Source organism: Lissotriton helveticus, chromosome 7 (assembly GCF_964261635.1).
Source record: "Lissotriton helveticus chromosome 7, aLisHel1.1, whole genome shotgun sequence".
Classification (NCBI taxonomy): Eukaryota; Metazoa; Chordata; class Amphibia; order Caudata; family Salamandridae; genus Lissotriton; species Lissotriton helveticus.
Genome location: NC_136068.1, coordinates 1239066700 through 1239087760, shown reverse-complemented (window position 1 = coordinate 1239087760; position 21061 = coordinate 1239066700).

The following is a 21061-nucleotide window of genomic DNA, read 5'->3' as shown; positions in this document are numbered from 1 at the left end:
CCCCTTATGTCCTGCCAGACAGTGCCTCACCCTGTGGTCATCCCGACTGGAGTCCTGTATGGCGAAACCCTTCAATCTGACTGTTTAGTCTGAAGTCGGCAGCGGAGAATCAATTTGTTTGATCTGCAAATATCAGGTGAGTTTGGTTTGGTTCTTTGTGGTTATGGTACCATTTTGGTTTGTATTTGGTACGGCTTAAGAACCGCCTTTGAGATAAAAATGATTACAATTGTTTTCCTAGGCATAAAATAGTGATCTTGTTGTCTTTTCAGAATGCCTAGTGTAAGTAAGTTGTTTTCTTTATCTTGTGTGTGTTGTTCTACTGATGCTATCAGCCGTCTTCAGCCAGGCTGATAGCCAGAAACCGGTCCTAGGATGCTTGATTCCGGTCCAGGAAAGACATGGCTTGGCAGTTCGGGCTGGACTGTTCCCATGAGGCACAGGGTAAGGCTGATTTGCATATGGCCATGTCTGAACTGGGTTGGTGTGGAGTGCAAACAAACGATGGATTTAGGCCCAGATCTCTGTACTGGGGTGAATATATGACATTGTTCTGCATTCTGTCATCAACTGTTGTTTTGCAATTGTCACCCCGAGTGGGATGGGTATGCTCAGACGTGAGTCCCATGTTCTCCACACCACTGGAGTCAAGCTATCCGGCCTGAAGACGGCTGATAGCCAGAAACCGGTCCTGGGATGCTTGATTCCGGTCCAGGAAAGACATGGCTTGGCAGTTCGGGCTGGACTGTTCCCATGAGACAAAGGGTCAAGGCTGATTTGCATATGGCCATGTCTGAACTGGGGTGGTGTGGGTGCAAAAAAACGATGGATTTATGCCCAGATCTCTGTACTGGGGTGAATGTATGACATTGTTCTGCATTCTGTCCATCAACTGTTGTTTTGCAATCGACTCTAAATATTTGGCATTTTCCATTCACGGTCAGGCTTGGAGCATGCTCCGTTGATACTTGGAAATACATAATGCGCATAAACAAGGTCGAGACAACTCCTCTTCAACTCTCGCGCATGCTCAATTACAAGAAACAATATTCGGAACAGTCTTACTGAATCACGGTAGACTCCGACTCCTGTTTTCGCGGGGAAAATGTTTGTAACTCTATTTAGCCTTGGTCAAGTTCTTGGTGGCTATATTATGCACTTGTGTCATGTGTTCACCTAAGTCAGTTACTGCCGGAACCTCCACCTCCTAAAAACTTGTGGGGATGTCTCCCTGTGTTTAGATAGAAAGAGGTGTAACCAGTGGACACATTTTTTTGCATTGTTATGGGCAAACTCTGCCGCCCACAGGTAATCTGGCCAATCACCCTCCTGATCTAACAAACACAATCTAAGGTACTGCTCCAATTCTTTCGTTCTTTTTGGCCATCTGTCTCTGGATGATAACTAGTCATGTACGTGGTTTCAATGTTCAACTTTTTAGTAAAGGCCTTCCAAAAATGGGACAAGAATTGGGAATTCCTATCAGAAATTAAGTTTTTAGGTATACCATGAGCTCGAACAATAGTTTGGCTAAATGTGCATCTTAGTACCCTTGCTGTAGGCACCCCTTTTAAAGGTACGAAATGGGCCATCTTAGTAAATGCATCTACACAGACTAAAATCGTATCAAATACTTTACTTGAGGGAAGATCGACTATTCGATCTAATGTTACAGTATGCCATGGGAAGGTGGGGTTGGCAGAGGTTGCAGTAACCCCTTGGGAGCCTGTCTCTCAGATTTTCCCCTTGCGCAAATCTCACATGTGGTTACATATTGACGTACATCTTTGATCATGTCTGGCCACCAGAAACATCGTCTCACCAACTCTTCAGTCTTTGAAATCCCTTTATGTCCAGCCAAAATGCTTTTGTGACTTCCCTTCAAAGCTTTTTGCTGCATTTCAGTTGTGGACAAATAAAGAGTTCCATTCTGATACGGTAAACCTTCTCAAATGTCTCGTCCCAAATCCTCCTTAACCCACTCCTCCATTTCTTCAGTGGTCATTAATTTCCGATCTCCTTGCTCCCGAGATGGTTGCAATACTGCTCCAATCACGTTTTCAGCAGGTATGATTATTTGATTTTTTTACTTCTTCCAACACTCCTTCAGTACTTAATCTTGACAAGGCATCGGCCTTACCGTTTTGTGCACCAGGTCGATATGTAATGACAAAATCATAGTCGCCAAATTTCAATGACTAACGTAACTGTCTGGGTGTCAATGTTCTGGCTGACTTCAAAAATTTCAAATTTCTTGGATCCGTATAAACCGTGACCATTTGTCTTGCACCCATCAAATAGTGTCTCCACTCTTTGAAGGCATCTTTGATGGCCAATAACTCCTTTTCAGTTATGGTATAGTTGGCTTCTGCTGTATGCAGCTTTCTTGAACGGAAAGCCACTGGATGCAGTTGTCCAGTAATCTTATGCCTTTGGGATAGCACTCCTCCCAGTGCCAAGTTGGATGCGTTGGTTTCCAAATAGAAGGGTTCAGATGGATCTGGAAGTAGTAATATTGGTGCAGTGGTGAAATCCTTTTTTAGTTGGGTGAAAGACTCTTCAGCTTCTTTTGTCCATTCGAATCTGACACCTTTCTTAAGTAATCTGGTCAAAGGAATTAGCTTCTGAGAGAAGTTTTTAATAAATCTCCTATAGAAATTAGCGAAACCTATGAAACTTTGAATTTCTTTCTCTGATCTTGGAGATTCCCAGTCAATAAAAGCCTTGATCTTTTTTTCATCCATTGTTACTTCACTAGGTGCAAGCGCGAACCCCAGAAACTCCAATGAAGAAATATTAAATGCACATTTCTCTAGTTTGACAAATAGATTGTTTTCTCGCAACCTCTGCAGGACCTTCTTAACACGATCTTCATGTTTTTCCACAGATTCCGAGTAAATTAGAATGTCATCTATATATACTATAGCATTCTGATCAATGAACTCTTTCAGCACGTGGTTGATAAAATGCTGAAAGGCAGCTGGAGCTTTGCATAAGCCATAGGGCATCACTTGATATTCAAAGAGCCCATGCTTGGTTCTGAAATCCAACTTAGTATAGATCTTTGCGGCTATCACCTGATCCAATTATACTGATATTAATGGCAAGGGTTATCAATTCTTAATGGTTATCCGATTGATTGCTCTATAGTCATGAACTAAGTCGAGACTACTCCTCTTCAACTCTCGCACATGCTCAATTACAAGAATCAATATTCAGAACAGTCTAACTGAATCGCGGTAGACTCCGACTACTGTTTTCGCGGGGAAAATGTTTACTTTCAAAATGCGACGAAGTATTCCCTCACTAGACTTCGCGGCACAGCAGAGAGACATCCTTCTCTCCTCGCAGGTTAGGTGAAGTGCGCCACACATCGGGCACGACACCTGGAACTTGGTGATTACTGCCAAGTTCTAGAGCGCTAACCTGCTTCTCAAGTAAGCTACTCCTGGCGGCCATTTTCAGTACAGTGCTCCTCAAAGGTTTGTTCTGCTTATTTAATTTATTTAGTTTACTGCCTGACTTGAATACTTTAGCCTTTACCACAAGTCCTTTCTTAGTATGAGGTCTGAGAATCCTGACAATGGCAGAAAGCAGCTATACAGAAGCGGTTAAAGGTAGAGAAGAAGCTCGGAAGGGAATGATGCAGACACTGACTCAGAAAGCGGTGGTCTATGATAGGGAGAAACAGAAAAAAGGTGTTGAATGTGAGGAATGAAGGTTACAACCACAAATAGATAAATCATATGTGGTTCAGTAAGAAGCTGATATTTTTGTGGAAGAATTGCTAGACACCCAACCCCCACCTCCGTATGCCCAGCAAAAAATATACCCCACTGTTCTGGTGCCCTCACAGCCGCCCATTAGAGTTGCGTCTACTGTTTCTGCCCCTGTATCTACTGTTGTTTTTTCAATGATTGTGGCTTCGGCGCCTCCTCTTCCTTCTGTTTCTTTGCCATCTGTGGCAACTGTGACTGTTAGTACCCCTGCCACACCTATTGTTTCAGCGTCCCTTTTGCAAGCTCTTTCTCCTGCGACACAACCATCAGTGACGTTAGTGCCTATTACTTCTGTTGTTTCTCCTACTATAGTTTTTTTATCCTCCGACATTAGTAAGTAGCAGGACACCGGTACATGGATTTGAGGATAGGGACTGGACAAAATTTAAGGAACGCATGGGACCGTTAGTGCAATCTAATGTGGAGGATGATGAGAAGCAGGTAATAGCTAACCAGGGTGCACAGTGGGCCCATGATCCTATTTATAGTCTAGAGAATGTCTGGGATACTATGAGAGATTTTGAGCCCTATGTACAGCAGCATGCCCTTAAACACATGTGCGCAACATTAATTGGTCTTTGGCAAGAGTACTTCAAAGCCGGATCGCCCCAAATTTTATATGATATTAGAGATCAGGTGTATATTAGTGAATTGAGGCCTGGCAGTTTCTTTCTAATATTGTGGTGATATTAGCTTACAGGGGAAGGTTGCATGAGAAAAGTTCCAGGTCAGTGTCTCAACTTCTGATACGAGAGGCTCATGCCATATATTATCCAGAAATACCAGAATTAACGGATGGTCGTCGCAATGTTACTAGGACGAGGGAGGCTGCCCGTATTCAGGAACAATAGGTTTATACTCCATGGCAAAGAAGTAAAGTTTTGTCTCTTAAAACTCATTTGCCTGACCCTAGGAAAAATCTCACTGCATAGGAATTGACTGAAGCTTCCTCTTCTACTGTCATGACTCTTGCTGATATTGAAATGTTTTTCGATCTGTTATTTCCAGCTGATATTTGGAGGCAGGTACACTCCCAAGATCATGTTGGGGAGTTGGGAGGTACATGGGACCAAATTAAAGCCTGGGATCAGAAAAGGAAGGCAGGAGATAAAGCCCGAGCTGAGATGCTTACTTTGCCTGGTCGCATTCTTACATATATGCATTGTCTTATCCCTCCGAGAAAGTTAGATTGTGATACATTGTCGGCTTGTAGACAAAAGAAAGATGAGAGTGTGTCTGATTTCTTCAGTCAGGTTGAGGAAACGTTCTTTGTTTACAGTGGGCAGGATTTGTCCAATGAGGGAGGTGCTAGGTTGTTCGTTAATAGATTTGTTTCCAATCTGCTTCCTGACATGGCGACTCGATTGCAGGTGTCTGAAAGCACCAGGGTCCACCTCTTCCCCTTCTGTTATATTGAATATGGCACAGTATTATGAACATAAGGATAATGAGGAAAAGGAGAGGACAGAGAAAAAGCATGAGGATTTAAAACAAAAGTTTTTTTACAGCAGGCTTTTAGAGGGAATGGCAGAGGACGTGGTGGGCCCAACCAACAGCTTCCACGCACTAGTAGGCAGCCGAACACTATCCCTTTGGGGCTGAATCAGTGTGCGTACTGTAAGGTGGAGGGACATTGGCGTAGTAAGTGTTCTGTGCTCTTGCAGAAGGTGTCAGTCCCTAGAGGACGTGGCTCTTGTGGACGGGGTCGTGGAGCTGTTGGGGCAGATAGGGCTCAGAATGCAGTCGCCTCCCAGGGTCGTTGTGATAACTATTACTTTGATGACCCTCAGGCTGGACAGTACTACCATGATGATTATGATAGCGAGGAAGTGACTGGGATGTCTTACAGCCAGGAGAGCCAGGGACAGAGTGGGGAACTAGTTCTGATACCTGTAGATCAGCATGCTCCTTATGTAACAGAGAAACTGCATGGTTTGACTAAGGAATTTTTGGTGGACACAGGTGCTACAAAAAGCTCTGTTTCATGAAATATGGTCCCTGGCGCGGCTCTGTCAGGCCATAATAATGTTTCGGTATGTTTTTCTGGTGTACCAGTTGTAAGCTCCATTTCAAAACATCTTGCATTGACTATTGGTCCTTTTACTGTGGATTCCCCATTTTTGCTGACTACTAATTGTGGTGAGAATTTGATGAGTTTAGATTTGTTGAAAAAATTGCATGCTACGATTTTTTGTTCTCCGGCAGGTCTTTATATGACAATGGATCCAAATGTAGTGTGAGCCAAGTAGTATTTATCTAAGGATGCTCCTCTTCCTATTGAATTTGCTGATGTGCCACCCACTTTCTGGGTAACAGGTGATACAGACGTGGGACTGCTGCAGATACCACCAGTTTTGATACAGGTTAAGGATGGTTCTATTTTGACCCGTATGCCTCAGTATAAAATTCCACAGGCAGGAGAGCAGGCCCTAATGCAAACTATACAGGATTTGATTAAGAAGGGAGTGATAGAGGAAACACCTGCAAATATTTGTAATAGCCCCATTCTTCCAATCCTTAAACTGACACTTTTGGGTTCCTCTGATGATCATGAAGATGTTTATTGTTTCTTGATTGACCTGCATGAAGTTAATAAGTAGTGGTTCCCTAGTTTCCAGTGGTCGCTGATATTAGCAGTTTTTTGACAATGATTCCTTCCACTGCTAAATTCTTCTCCGTCATTGATTTGAAAAATGCATTTTTCACTATTCCTATTCATCCAGATAGTAGGTATTTGTTTGGGTTTACACTAGCTGGCAGGATCTTTAGGTTATGTTGAGCTCCTCTGGGCTAGACTGAAAGCCCTAGTATCTATAGTAAGGCTTTATAGTCTCAAATAGATTATCTTTCACTTCCTGCAGGTAATGTATTGGTGTAGTACATTGATGACCTCCTTAGCACTTCTGATACAGAGCAGGGTTGTAGAGTTAGTACTGTTAAATTGTTGTTGCATTTGACCCAACATGGACATAAAGTCTCTTTCTAAATTCCACCATTGTCGACAGGCTTTCACCTATTTAGGTCACCTACTGTTGAAGGAGGGCAGGAGATAGACCCGTGAGCGCATCAGGACCATTGTTAAAATGCCCATTCCACAGACTCAGAAAGATGTGCACACTTTTATAGGTATCACTTCCTACTGTCACCAGTGGATACCTAACTATTCCTTATTAATCAAACCCTTGCTTGTACTAACCACTACAGACGTGCGTGAGCCCCTGCCCTGGACACCTGAATGCCAGTAGTCTTTTGAGTACTTGAAAACTGTGCTTTGTTCAGCTCCAGTACTCAGCACCCTTGACAATAACAAGTTATTTGTGTTGTTCATCCATGAGATGGCTGGTTGCGCACTTTGTGTTTTAACACAAAGATTTGGAGATAAGCAATGACTGTGTGATTATTTTACTGCTATACTTGACCCTGTCGAAATAGCCCTCCCGAGGTGTCTAAGAACGGTCGCTGCTCTGGCCGTTTCGACAAGACAATCGGCTAGACTCATACTTGATACTGATCTCACAGTCATGGTACCCCATGCAGTGAACACCCTTTTGAATAAGACAAAGACACAGCACCTCACCAGTGCACGTCTTACTGGTTATGAACTGACGTTGTTTGCTCAACACATCCCGGTTAAATGATGTGCCACTCTGCATCCAGTCACATTACTTTCCATCCCTTTTGAGAGTGATAAAGTTAACAAACATGATTACATCTTCTGGACAGAAGGAGAGACCAAAAGACAGGTAGACTTGACTGATGTTCCCTTTTCTGACCCACAAGGGGAACTATATGTTGATGGCTCTTGTTTTAAATTACGAGATGGCACAACAACTGCTGCGCATGCAGTTACCATGTTGAATACAGTAGGTGAAATATCCTGAGTCCCTTATCGGTCACCAAGCTGCTGAGCTTGTTGTCTTGATACAAGCTTGCAAATTGAGTGAGGGACTGGTTATAAATGTTTATATTGACAGCCAGTACGCCTACGGAGTCGCACACAACTCCGGGTGACTCTGGACAGAGAGAGGTTTGATTCCGGTCCAGGGAAGACATGGCTTGGCAGTTCGGGATGGACTGTTCCCATGAGGTACAGGGTCAAGGCTGATTTGCATATTGCCATGTCTGAACTGGGGTGATGTGTTAACCAAAAAAACGATGGATATAGGCCCAGATCTCTCTACTGGGGTGAATGTATGACATTGTTCTGCATTCTGTCGCTGTTGGGCGGGCCCTCTTCCCGGTTCGTGTAGGATTTTGTGGTGGCCATATTGGGTGTACTCTGGGACGCCTGCCGGCATCACTTGGGAGCTCTAACGTTCTAGCCGTCATAAGGACGATAGACGTCTTCAAAAGGAGGTCATGCTGACGCGCAGCGGTTACGCGCAGCGGGGTGCCGGAGTTACGCCTGAGTTCAGCCCGTCTGCGCCCGTCCGCGCTGAGGATGGGCTGGACGCAGGACACTCTCCTTCTACCCCAAAGGTAACATCTGTCTATTCTTTTCAGGAGCTAGTGGCACTTAAGCCTGCTCTTTTGCCGTGTCACCATAGCTTTTCTCCAGAGGGTATATTACACTCCTCCCTCTGTCACACCTGTAAGTCGATCCTTTCGCTCCCCGTTGACTTTAAAAGTAGACCACAGACCTCGCCGATATCTCAGAGTGCCATTCCATATAGAAAGGGCTTTCTGGTCAACACTAGGTCTGTTATAAAAAACAATATAGCCTTTCACGAGTTTGTGACCTAAAGACAACCCAAGTGGGCTTTTGTGACTGAAACGTGGGCCTCTGACTCGTCAGGTCATGACTTACTACTGGCGATTCCTGATGGCTTTAAATTGCATAGACAGGATAGAATCAGACGTAGAGGGGGGGGTTGGTCGTTCTTTGTAAAGCCTCTCTGTCCTGCACTATAAAAGCTTTGTCTGTTGCCTCGGACCCTTTTGAGGCACTATACTTCTCTATTCTATGTTCTCCCTCGGTTTCTTTCACCGGTATTCTCATCTATAGACCGCCTGGCCCTAGAGCCAGTTTTAGCGGTGAGCTCCTGAGAATTCTGGAACCCTATTTTGGTAAACGCTACCTTACCATTCTAGGGGATCTGAATTTCCACTTAGATGATTTGGGAGCCAATGACACTGCCATGCTGGTGGACTCACTGGGAGCATGTGAGTTCACTCAACTGGTACGTAGCCCAACTCATCGGGCGGGCTATATTTTAGACGGTGTGTTTACTAACGACCTCAGACTCTCAGTCGGTCCTCCGGTGCCTTTGGTCTCGTCAGACCATCTGGCAGTGCCTCTCGAATTGGCACCCTTCCCAGCAGAGATGTCTTCTCCGGGTGCTACCAATAGAGGTCCCAAAAGGTGCTACAGGAATATTATGAACGAAGCCCTTGCTCCTTATATAAGAGCTAGCGGGCACTCCTCTTCGAGAGAAGCTGGGGAAGTGGCTCAAGAGCTTATTAATTCCATCACTAAAGCTGTGGATGAGCTAGCCCCCGCATCCCTTCGATATTCGGCACGGCGTAAACCTTCAGCCCCCTGGTTCACGGAGCCGTTAAGGCTTCTGAGACAGAGTTGCCGGAGACAGGAGAGAAGTTGGAGAAAAGCCTGAGATCCTACTGAAAGAGAGGCACACAAACGCCTTTTGCGAGAATATAAGACTAGAGTAATTAAAGAAAAACAGGAGTTTTTCTCTAACCTTACCACATCTCTCACTTCGTCTAGGGAACTCTTTAAGATTGTGGACTCACTGTGTTCCCTCCAAGTGCCTGATACAGTTGTGGTATCACAGGAGCTGTGCAATAATATCTCAGAGTTCTTTCATAAAAAAATCGAGGATATATATCTCGCCTTGGAAACTCAGAGGAACACTTTGGGGGATTCTTCCTCCCTAACTCTAGCTAACTTAGAGTCTTGGTCGAGAGACCCCATCAAGACCCTTACTCATTTTCCCCCGCTCTCCCTTGATGGGCTTGATCGCCTGTTAGATAGGACAAAGTCGGCTTCCCCTTCGGACCCTTGTCCACTGAAGATTCTGAAGGAATGTAGGGACATCCTTCTGCCGCCTCTTCTTGAAGTGATGAACGGTTTGGAAAAAAGCAATAGTGAAGCCCCTTTTAAAAAAGCCCGCCTTGGACCCCGAACAGCTTAAAAACTTCAGACCCATCTCTTTGTTACCTGCCCCAGCAAAAATCCTCGAATCCCATCTGAATTTTCATCTATCTTATTTATTGGATTCCTCGGGGTACCTAGACAACTCCCAGCACGGATTCAGAAAGTTCCATAGCACTGAATCTGCACTTACTATGGTGGTCAATAACATCCGCCTAAAGGTAGATCTGGGCCAAACCCTGTCTCCCTCTACTTTAATATCTCGCTTGAGGGAGGCAGGGATTGCGGGGTCGGCCTTGAGCCTTCTGCACTCTTTTTTACATCTAAGAGAGCAGAGAGTCATGCTTGGAGAGTTCCTCTCCCCTGCTAAGTCCGTGCAATACGGGGTGCCACAGGGGTCGGCCTTGAGTCCGACCCTTTTTAACATCTATGTGGCCCCCCTTGCTAGGTTAGTAAAATCGCAGGGGATGGAGGTTGTGTCATACGCCGATGACACCCAAATCATGGTGTCTCTGGCTCACTCTGTTACTACATCCGCTGTCAACTTTAGGACCTGTATGCAGACAGTTGCGGAGTGGATGATCCAAAACTCCCTAAAGTTGAACGGCGATAAAACAGAGATCCTGGTCTTTGGCAAAGACCAGGACATTTGGTCTAAGGAGTGGTGGCCAACATCTTTGGGAACCTGCCCCTCTCCTTCCCAATCGGCCACAAATCTCAGCGTCATATTTGACACTTCACTGTCCATGACTCTCCAGGTCAACCAAACGGTGGCCACTTGCTGGGGGATCATTAAGATCCTTAAAAGAATTCTGCACTATCTCTCTCCCCAAGCACGTAAGCAGACGGTCGTTGCATTAGTGGGCTCCAGGTTGGACTACTGTAATGCTCTTCATGCAGATTCCAACAAGGGCCTTATCCAGCGCCTTCAGGTCGTGCAGAACGCGGCTGCGAGATTTGTGTTGGCTCTACCTAATGCATCCTCTGCCACAATGGCCAGGAAGAGCCTGCACTGGCTTCCCATTCAACAGAGGATCTCATTTAAGATCCTGTGTTTGGCCTATAGAGCTCTTTCAGCCAGCCCTCTGGACCCTTTGGGCTCTCTTTTAACTCGCTATGGTCCTAGCAGGACCCTTAGATCTTCGGAGATGAATCTGCTTGTAGTTCCCCGCGCAAGAAAGGTCAGATGGGGCAGCAGAGCTTTTTCCATCATTGCCCCTCGGTTGTGGAATACCCTCCCACCAGAGATTAAGGCCCAACCGTCTCTGTCCCTCTTTAAAAAAGCGCTCAAAACTTGGTGCTTTATCAAGGCCTACCAGTAAGAGAGTATATTTTCTCCAGCTATTTTCTTTTTGGTTAGGCGCCTTGACGCCCATTGGGCTTAGTAGCGTGATACAAATCAGATTTCATTCATTCATTCAACTGTTGTTTTTGTACTTTGCATGGCACAAAGATTCAACATGGGCATCTTATATTGAGTTTTTTTCCGTTTTGACACTCCCTAAGAAATTGGCTATAGTAAAGTGTAGTGCCCACCGAAAGGTTACCGATGATGTGAGAAGGGGTAATGCATTTGCAGATCAGATAGCGAAAGAAACAGCCCAGACTAAAATGCAAAGAATGTTTGTAGCAGGTCCCACCAGGTAGGTGCATGAAGTGACCATGTTTGAAGACACACTTGAGAATGTGAAAGAGATACAAAGTGAAGCCACCAAAGTAGAGTTAGCAGTGTGGCAGGAAAGCACAGCACAATTGAATGATGAGGGATGTTGGATTGATAAGTCAGTCAGGAAAACAGAGATGGATGTTGCCAGATGCATATGTTCCTGTAGTCACAACGGCCCGTGGCCCAGCCCATATTAGTGCCAAGGGTATTTGCAAGTTATTGGACCCTGTATGGTAGAATGATAACATTTGGAAAATGGCTGCACATTTAGTGAAGTATTGTATGGTATGTATCAAGCACAATCCTATTAAACGTACCCCTACACCACCTGGTAATTTTGAACCACCTACTTTTCCTTTTGAGGTCCTCCAGATGGATTATATTGAACTGGAGAGGTGCAATAATTTGAAGTATGTTTTGGTGGTTCTTTGTGCATTCAGTAAATGGGAAGAGGCTTATCCTACCAAAGATAATACAGCCATTACGACTGCGAAGGTACTCCTGAAGGAGTTCTTTCCCCGTTTCGACTTGCACCTTTTGATCTGGAGTGATAATGGAAGTAATTTCAATGCTAGATTGATTCAATTGATTTGTGATGGGTTGTGTATTAAGGAGATGTTTCATGCTGCCAATAATCCACAGTCAGCAAGTTTGGTTCAGAAGTACAATGGAAATCAGCAAAAATTCAGGAGACCACAGGGTTACAGTAGCCAGATGCTTTACCATTCACTCTTTTGTCGATTAGAATGACCCTCATTCTAGAACAGGATTGTCACTGTACGAGGTTGTGTTTGGACGCCCGGCAAATGTCTGGGGTGTCCCATGCCCTCAGCAATTTTCTGATATTGAATATCTATTGTTGATAGACTACCTCTCCCAGTTAACTGAAAATTTGTGTTCTAATCACCATCAGATCAGGCAATCCCTACCAGCTTCACCAGAAGGGCCCGGACATGATATTCAGCCTGGAGATTACATTCTCATATGAAATTTACAGCCCAAGAAGAGTTTGGAGCCACGTGGAAGGGACCGGAATGGGTCCTCCTATCAACACACAACACAGTCAAAGTTGCCGGTCGTAAAACTGGATCCCTGCACCTCACTGTTGCAGGGTCCCTCTGCCTCTGCCCTATGACCAATGAACAAAAGATGGAGTAGGGGACTCGGAGTGTGTGACGGTGCCTTGGTTTGTCCCCTTCAATAATGCAAGACTAATCTGGACCAAAATGGATGAGTAAAATGATAATGTGTTGATTGCAGCTCTTCCTCCGTAAATCTGAGTCGTTCAGAAGCCCCATTTTGCTGACCCTTCTTTGCCTGGAGTCACTAGGTACAATTCCCGCCCTCGGCTGAGAGACAGTGCACCAAAGGAGAAGTCAGATTAATTAAGGATGGACTGTGTAATTTAGGATGTACTTTGCTACAGTACCAACTTTGCTTAGTTAAGGGTGATGTGAGGTTTGTGCACTGGACAGGATAGCTTAAACGTATTCCCTTCGGGGGTATATTATCCTAAGGAACGTGGGAACCCGAGCTTAGGACAGAGCAAGCTCCACCGTCGGTGCGCAAGAGCGCCAAAGTTTTTGATGGACAACAGGAGCCAGTACCAGTGAGGCTCTGACGGACACTGGGAACTTGTATATTGCTCTTGATGGCATTTTCTTTCCCCTGGCCTCATATTGGTTATGCACCTCTTTGGCAGAATAGTTCCTGACGAAGAGCATCCAGTGTTTTCCCCTGTTTCTACACGTATAGTTTGGTCTGTTAAGAAAAAGATAGTATGCATTATTTTTGTGATTTTGCTGCTATTGATTCTGGGTGGGGTGTACTGGTTCTTGGAATGTAATCAGGATACACAGTCATGTTCTAAAAATATGGTTGCTTCACAGGTTCGCACAAAAAAGACAACTCAGAGTAATGTATTTCTAGACACACATAAAATATTCTTTGGAGAAGGTACTGCCTCCCACCCTAATGAGTCTGTTACTAATTTGTGGACAGCATATCTATTGTCAATTGTTAATTACACTTATACTCGACCCCCTGATTTTGTAGAAGTGCAAGGACTGTTTGGGTTTGGTTATCCAGGTCCTTGTCTATATCACAGAAAGCCACGAGGCATGGGTTTTCCCGGTGTAACAATAACACTTACTGTGATCATTTTTATATAAAAAAACAGAATGTAACATTGGTGGGTTGGCATTACAAGGAGCTGACAATTCCCTGAGAGGCTGCTTATTACCCTGCATGTTGTCCAATTGTTAATTTTACTGACCTTATGTTATTTGTCAATTTTTCAGGTATAATATTGTCACAGGGTACATATTTTATGGTAGATCAAAATGACCCCAAAACTGTTGGGTGGACTTCTAGGTGAGCTGCTGTAAATTATGATAGGCCTATTTATGCTCACCCAGGTTTTTTCTTTCTAGCTAATGGTACTTGTATTCTAATATGCATAATGGTACACATGACGTGGCCTTTGGGATGATGTTACCTTTAGGTGTGCTTTGTAAAAATTGTTTGGGCTGGACTGTTCCCATGAGGCACAGGGTCAGACTGATTTGCATATGGCCATGTCTGAACTGGGGTGGTGGAGTGAGCTAAAGAATGATGATGGATTAAACCCAGATCAGTTGACTGGGGGTGAGTGTTTGATTTGCTCAAGTGCTCCGTCCATCAGCCCCTTTGGTATTGCTTTGTAAAAATGCGAAGTACAAGGTAAGATGGGTTAAAAGAACGCTGACAAAGGAATTCTGCGAATGAGTGACAGACCTCAAAATCAATAATTATAATAATGGTATCTCTTTTAGGCATATTCTCTCGTCCATTCTTACCTTTGGTGGTACTGCTATGGCCAGGTGTGAAAGAGCTAGAAAATATTTTGGATTTAAGCTGCAGATACTGTCTAACTCTACAGTGGCTGCTTTACATGACATCATCACCCATTTGGAAAGGATGCAGATATATTCCTAACAGACTAGATATGCTTTTGATTTCATCTTAGCCAAGAGCGGTGATGTGTGCACAGTAGTAGGGGACCAGTGTGTAGTCAGGATCGCTAACTTGGAAAAAAAGTATTACCCAACACATTTTAGAGATCATAGAAAGTGTTAAAGGAATGTAGAGTGGGAACTGGAGTTGGTAACTTTTTGGTAGTTGGGGTTGGATTCTTGAGAAGCTGATTTATTTTATTGTGATTCTGGGTTCTTGTTTTGCCCTGGTCCAATGCCCACCCTTTTGTCCTCTTATTGCACCACACGTCTTGCTCCTAAGAATATATCAATTCATGATGGTGGAGGATCTCATGCACATAGATGAGGGTATTTTCAAGACTTCTTCCCTCCTTACCGTTTCCCTTCCTGAAGCTGAAGACATGGAGTGCTCTAAAAAATTTTCATTTATGATTTTCGATGCTATATGGAATCTACAATTATATAACAATGTTTAGCTCATGCTAAAAGGAGGGTCTGCTAGAATAGAAAAATATGCTTTTGCATTGTTTATGAAAAATTAGCATTTGCGAAACTATTTTTTGTATGACCGCTATTTTAAATCATAATCGAAACAAATTTTTTGCCGTTTCCGAGAAACGGCGTTCTCTAGGTTATGTTTCTTCAGAGCTGAGTTCTGCTACACTAATGAATACACTGTTCTTATTAGCGCATACCTTTCCTGTTAAATGTAGTTCTTCTCCCACTTGTGTCGCAGTGGGCACAGGCAGAATGACCTTGGAAAGCAGATAATGTGTGCCCGGCCTCAGTATCTTACTGTCCAGCTGCTTCTGCTTGGAAAATTCCAAGATGGGCATGCTGTCATTGGTATTGAAGTGTACACAATGTATCGTAATGCTTTTTGATGTCAGTCCCTCTTTAGCACTCTGTTGTATTCAATCCAGGGAAAATAGGTAGTATAGAAAAAAGATTTATTGTAATCCAGCACAGTACAAACAATTGCTCTGGACAAATGCTCTAGAGAAACAACAAGTTGGAATGTAGAATCATAACACCATGGTAACACAGAACAGGACCATCTCATTGAATGTAAATAATTCTGAAAAGGGGAATTAAAGAAACAGTGTACATATAATAAAGAATGTAACACATCCCTTCCTTTAACACAAAACCTTAAATATAGTCTTTCATTTTAACAGGAGGTTTAGCATCTCTTCCATCTGTTTTCACATGGTAAGCAAAAGAGTCGGAACCAATGGGAGTGTTGTCATAATATCCATGGTTGACATCGTTGAGAGTAGTGTGACATTTGACAACACGTCTCACGCTCCACACCCTTCCATCTTGAGTTACAACACTATTATAATTATCTTTCACAACTCTAATGGCGGGACCAGACTTGGAAGTTCCTTTAGTTCCAAGACCAGGTTTGCGTATTCTCATCCAAACCTCTACAACACAGGTGGGAACTCTCGCTTTCATTTTAGTAGTATAAATGTGTTTCATCTTATTATGTTTTTGTGGGACTCTAAAAAACATTTTGCACATTATTATTCACATCAGCCTCAACCATTTACTTCTTTATCCACCAAGGACAGAGTTTAGATGTAGGATCGCTCCCTCTCAAAAGTCGGAAAGAGCTGACTCCAGTAACAGAATGGTGAGTAATGCAATACATTCAAAGTCTTTCCCTCAGCACAACTTTCTACTCTTTACCTGATTTCCTGGCCAATTCCACACCATCTTTAAGGTCACGATTGAACCTTTCACCCTATCTATTTCCTTGTGGTTTATAAGGAGCAGTAGTGCAATGTCTAAACACACACAAAGTCAGAAATGTTTCCATCTCACATGATTTCAATTCTATGGCAGGACCGGAGGCTTCGGATTATGCCTTCTTCCTTCACTTTATTTTCACAGCAGCAAGAAAACACAGAAAAAACTACTTTTCCCATGAACACTTGGGAAACAGGAAACTTAAACATAAGTCCTTCGTCAGTCTTTGCACTCCCGCAGCTCCCATCATGCGCCTCTGCTGCTTCCTCTTCCTCTTTCTTCGCTGCTCAGCAGCAAGTTAAGTGGATTTTTTCTCTCTTTCCTGGGTTTTGGGGGCTGTGGAGTTAGCGTTTTGTTTCTACAGGCTAGCGCTAACATTTCTTTTGATTGCAGAGTCCCCTGGCAATCACAGGATCCTTTCGCGCTCCTCACGCAATTTGGTGCCCAGTTTATAGCGCGGTGAGGTCCTCCCGCCGCTAGGGGGCGAGCTTTTAGCTCTGTGGCCAGCGCGAGGGAAGGGCGCTTTCACAGCATTTTTTCTCGTGTTTGCCTCAGGTGCCTGGTTTTTTGCCCCCTACCACCCGGATTGAACCCTGCACCAAGTCATGTCCAGCCGAGATCGCAGGACGGAAAGTGTTGATTGACCGGTAGGCCAGGCCATCTTCCGCCAGACCGGCAAGGAAGTTAAGGACATGCACTACATCTTCCCCCACGGGATTGAAACTCCGTTGCACACAGCAGCGACGCCACCTATGAGAACGAGGAAAACGCGTACCCCTTCTCGCCGACCAATCCTGGAGGAAAGCATCCGTTGCCTCTGCTAACGGGTCTGGGCGCCAACTCAAGTACCTCGGGAGTTGATGATCCAGGCGAGATGCAAACAGGTCCACCGTGAAGGGGCCCCACTTGGCCGCCAACCGAGCGAAGACCTGAGGGTCCAACTTTCACACACTGGCATCCAACAGGTGCCATGAGTGCAAATCTGCCACTTCGTTCTGCCGGCCCGGTAGGTACTCTGCCGTGATCGACACCTGATGGTTCAGGCAGAAGTGCCAAAAGTCCCGTCTGAGGTCCACCAGCATCTTGGATCTGGGCCCACCCAGATGATTGATATATCAGACCGCCGACATGTTGTCCATCCATAGCAGGACACATGATTGCACTCTATCCTTCATCCAACACTGGACTGCAAAGGACCCTGCTAGCAACTCCAAACAGTTGATATGTAAAGACTGCTCGTGGGCAGACCAGGTGCCACCCGTGGAAAAATCTCCGCACCTGGCCCCCCAACCAGACCGTCTGGCTTCGGACTCGATAACTATATCCGGGACTGACCCAAACATCGCACAGCCGTTCCAGGCCTCCATGTGCTACAGCCACCACTGCATCTCGCCTCTCACCTCCTCCGACAGAGGAATCAGCTGAGAGTACGTCAGACATTTCCAAAGGTGATACGTATTCAGACGCTGCATCGCTCGATAATGGAGGGGGCCTGGGAATATGGCCTGAATCGAGGATGAAAGGAGACCCACCAAACACGCCAAGTGGCGCAGAGAGATGAGCGGCCTCACCAGGGTCGGTCGCAGCTTGTGTCTGATCTTTGCCATCTTCCTGGCGGGAAAACTCAAAGTGGCAGACACCGAGTCTATGTTGAACCCAAAAAAGGTGGCACACTGGACGGGAACCAGAAGAGACTTCTTCTCATTGATAACAAACCCCAGAGCTATGGCCTCCAAAGCTTTTGCCCTTGGGGCTCGATTAGAGGATCTGATGAGAGCGGCCGACTGGTCCTCAGATTCCACGTTCAAGAGGTTCTATTTTAAGTCAGTGTTGGAAGTGGCTCGGCTGGTTGTCGACAAGCTTTAAACTGGCATAATCCGAAGCCTCCGGTCCTGCCATAGAATGAGAATTTGCCTAGCCTTAGTGCTGGTAAGTTCCAATTCTATTAAGAACTCGGAGTTGAGGATTATCCCCCCAAATAACTTCCAAGAAGTGGACCCTCCCCGTATGGAATGTACGTAAGCCATTCACGGAATTTATGCTCTTATGACTATTGCTGCTGCACTGTATTCTGTGTCTATGTACCTTTTGATAGGCTGAAGATACGGTCAGTATCTGATTGTGCGTTTTTTGCAGGGAATGACGGTCCCAAACAGGATGCGTAAGAATGCCGGAACATAGGCTTCGTGCGAAGAAAGAGGAAGAGGAAGCAGCAGAGGAGCATGATGGGAGCTACTGGAGTGCAAAGACTGACGAAGGACTATTTTTAAGTTTCCTGTTTCCCAAGTGTTCATGGGAAAAGTAGTTTTTTCTGTGTTTTCTTGCTGCTGTGAAAATAAAGTGAAGGAAGAAGGCATAATCCTCGCCTCCGAGTCCTTAATAGAATTGGAACTTACCAGCACTAAGGCTAGGCAAATTCTCATTGCACACCATTATCTGTGACCAGAACTTCGTGAGAAAAGATCACCAGATCAAACCAAGCTTTCTGTGGTAAGAAATAAAATGGCCCAGAGATATCAAATGCAATTTTCTGCCATGGGTATTTGGGCCAAGGCACTGGCTTCAAAGGAGCAGGGAAAGGCTTCAACATCTTGTCGCTGTTAACAGACTCAGCACATTCTCTAACAGTCCTGTTGACCATCTTGTCCATACTAGGCCACCAATAGCTAGATCTCATAAATCTTTTGATTGAAGCCATTCCCGGATGTCGTTCATGTGCAAATTTAGGAATGACATCTTGCATGTACTCAGGAGGTACACATTTCCCATCTTTGAAAATCAACTCACCTTCGACTTCCAATTCAGTGTATACTTGTAGAAAAGACTTAACTTCAGCAGGAACATTTTTACTCTTTGGCTATCCCCTTAGGATAACACATTTAAGCAAATTCCATTTGTCATCTGCAGTCATACTCTTCCTCCATTTCTCCTCAGAAATGGCATAGTACTCTTTGGACACATAATCACAAACATATGCAATAATTTCCAAATCCTCACTTACATCATATTCTTCTTCACCCGGACAGGGTAGGTGGCAAGACAATTGGCTGTAACATTGTGGTTTCCAGGAACATACTCTAGACTGAAGCTGTAATCTTGTAGTCTAGATATGAGTCTACCTATTCGGGCAGTGGCACTCCATCCCCACCAGGTGAGAAAATAAACACAAGAGGTTTGTGGTCTGTTCTCAGAACAAACCTGCTTCCCCATAAGTAAATTGCGAAAGTTCTCAATGCCCCACACACAACCTAAACGTTCCCTCTCAATAACAAGGTATCTTCTTTCTGTATCACTGAGAGTTCTGGAGGCAAAAGCAACACACCACTCTCTTTGCCACACTTCTGGGATAATACACCACCAAGACCACATAGGCTGGCATCAACCGTAACAAGACACAACTTGTTCATACAAAAGGGTTTCAAGGTGGGAGCTTTACAATACCCTCCTTGATCTGTTGGAAGGCCTCTTGTTGTCTCTGTATATAATAAAACTCTACTTTGTGTCTGGTAACTTCTGTGGGTGGTTCCCTTTTTGTGGCAAAGTCCTTGATGAATTTGCTATAGTATTCACAAAGTCCAGCACACGATTACGTTTTTCTTTGATATCAAAAACTGGGACTTTCACAATGGCTTCCACCATGGACCTTTTAGGAACAACACCATCTCCAGAAAGAGTATGGCTCAGATATTCAACAGATTTTCAAAAGATTGTGCACTTATTCTCTTTATGGGTTGGACCTTTTGCCACTAACCGCTTACACACTTCCATTACATGTCCCATATGCTTTTGATGGTTTGGAGAAAATACCAGAATGTCATCTTGAAAACATCTAACAAAACCATCTAAATCTTTAAAAATATGGTACATCGCCCTCTGAAAGACAGATGCTACAGAAGCCAACCCGAAAGGCATTCTTTTATATTGAAACAAACCCTGTGGTGTGAGAAAAGTAGAGCGGTGTTTGGAGCTGTCAGTTAAGGCAATCTGATGATAAGAAGATTGTAAATCAAATGTGGAAAACACTTTGACTCCTTCCAACATACAGAAAACCTAATTTTTGTTTGGTAAGGGGTGGCAGTCCCTCACCAAAGTGTCATTCAATGTCCTCAAATCCACACAGAGCCTCAAACTTTTGTTGTCTTTCTTCGCTAAAACTATGGGAGAGACCCACTCTACTTCTTCAATAATGTCATCGTCAATGAGACCTTGTAACAGCAACTTCAGATCTTCCCACACACACACACAGGCACACCTCTAAGCTTCTACTTGATCGGTATAGCCCCTTTTTTTTAGGATTAATCACATGACAGACATTATTGAGTCTCCCTAATTTCTCAGAAAATACCTTGGGAAAGGAATTCACAATGACACTGGCTTCACTCGTATTGTCCTTACTAGAAGAACTATCTTTAACTTCTCCTTCTGACACTAATAACACAGGATCACATCTTCTAGAGTTAATAATAATTCCTAAACTCCAATGGGCCTTCCAACCCAGCACATTCACACCCTTGATTGCCACATAAAGTTTAATATGGATAAGACGTCTCTTGAATTCTATGTCAACTCCTTTATACCCTTCCATGTCAATCTTAGAACCACCAAAAGCCCTAGCAATAATGTCAGACTCCTTCAAATCCTTTAACTTCACAAAATCCTTGAAACGATCAAGGAAGACGTCTTTAGTAATAATCGTCCAAGGAGAACCAGAATCAGCCATGAGTTCTATATCCAAACCCAAAATACGCACAAGGCACTTCAGTGGTTTAAGGCA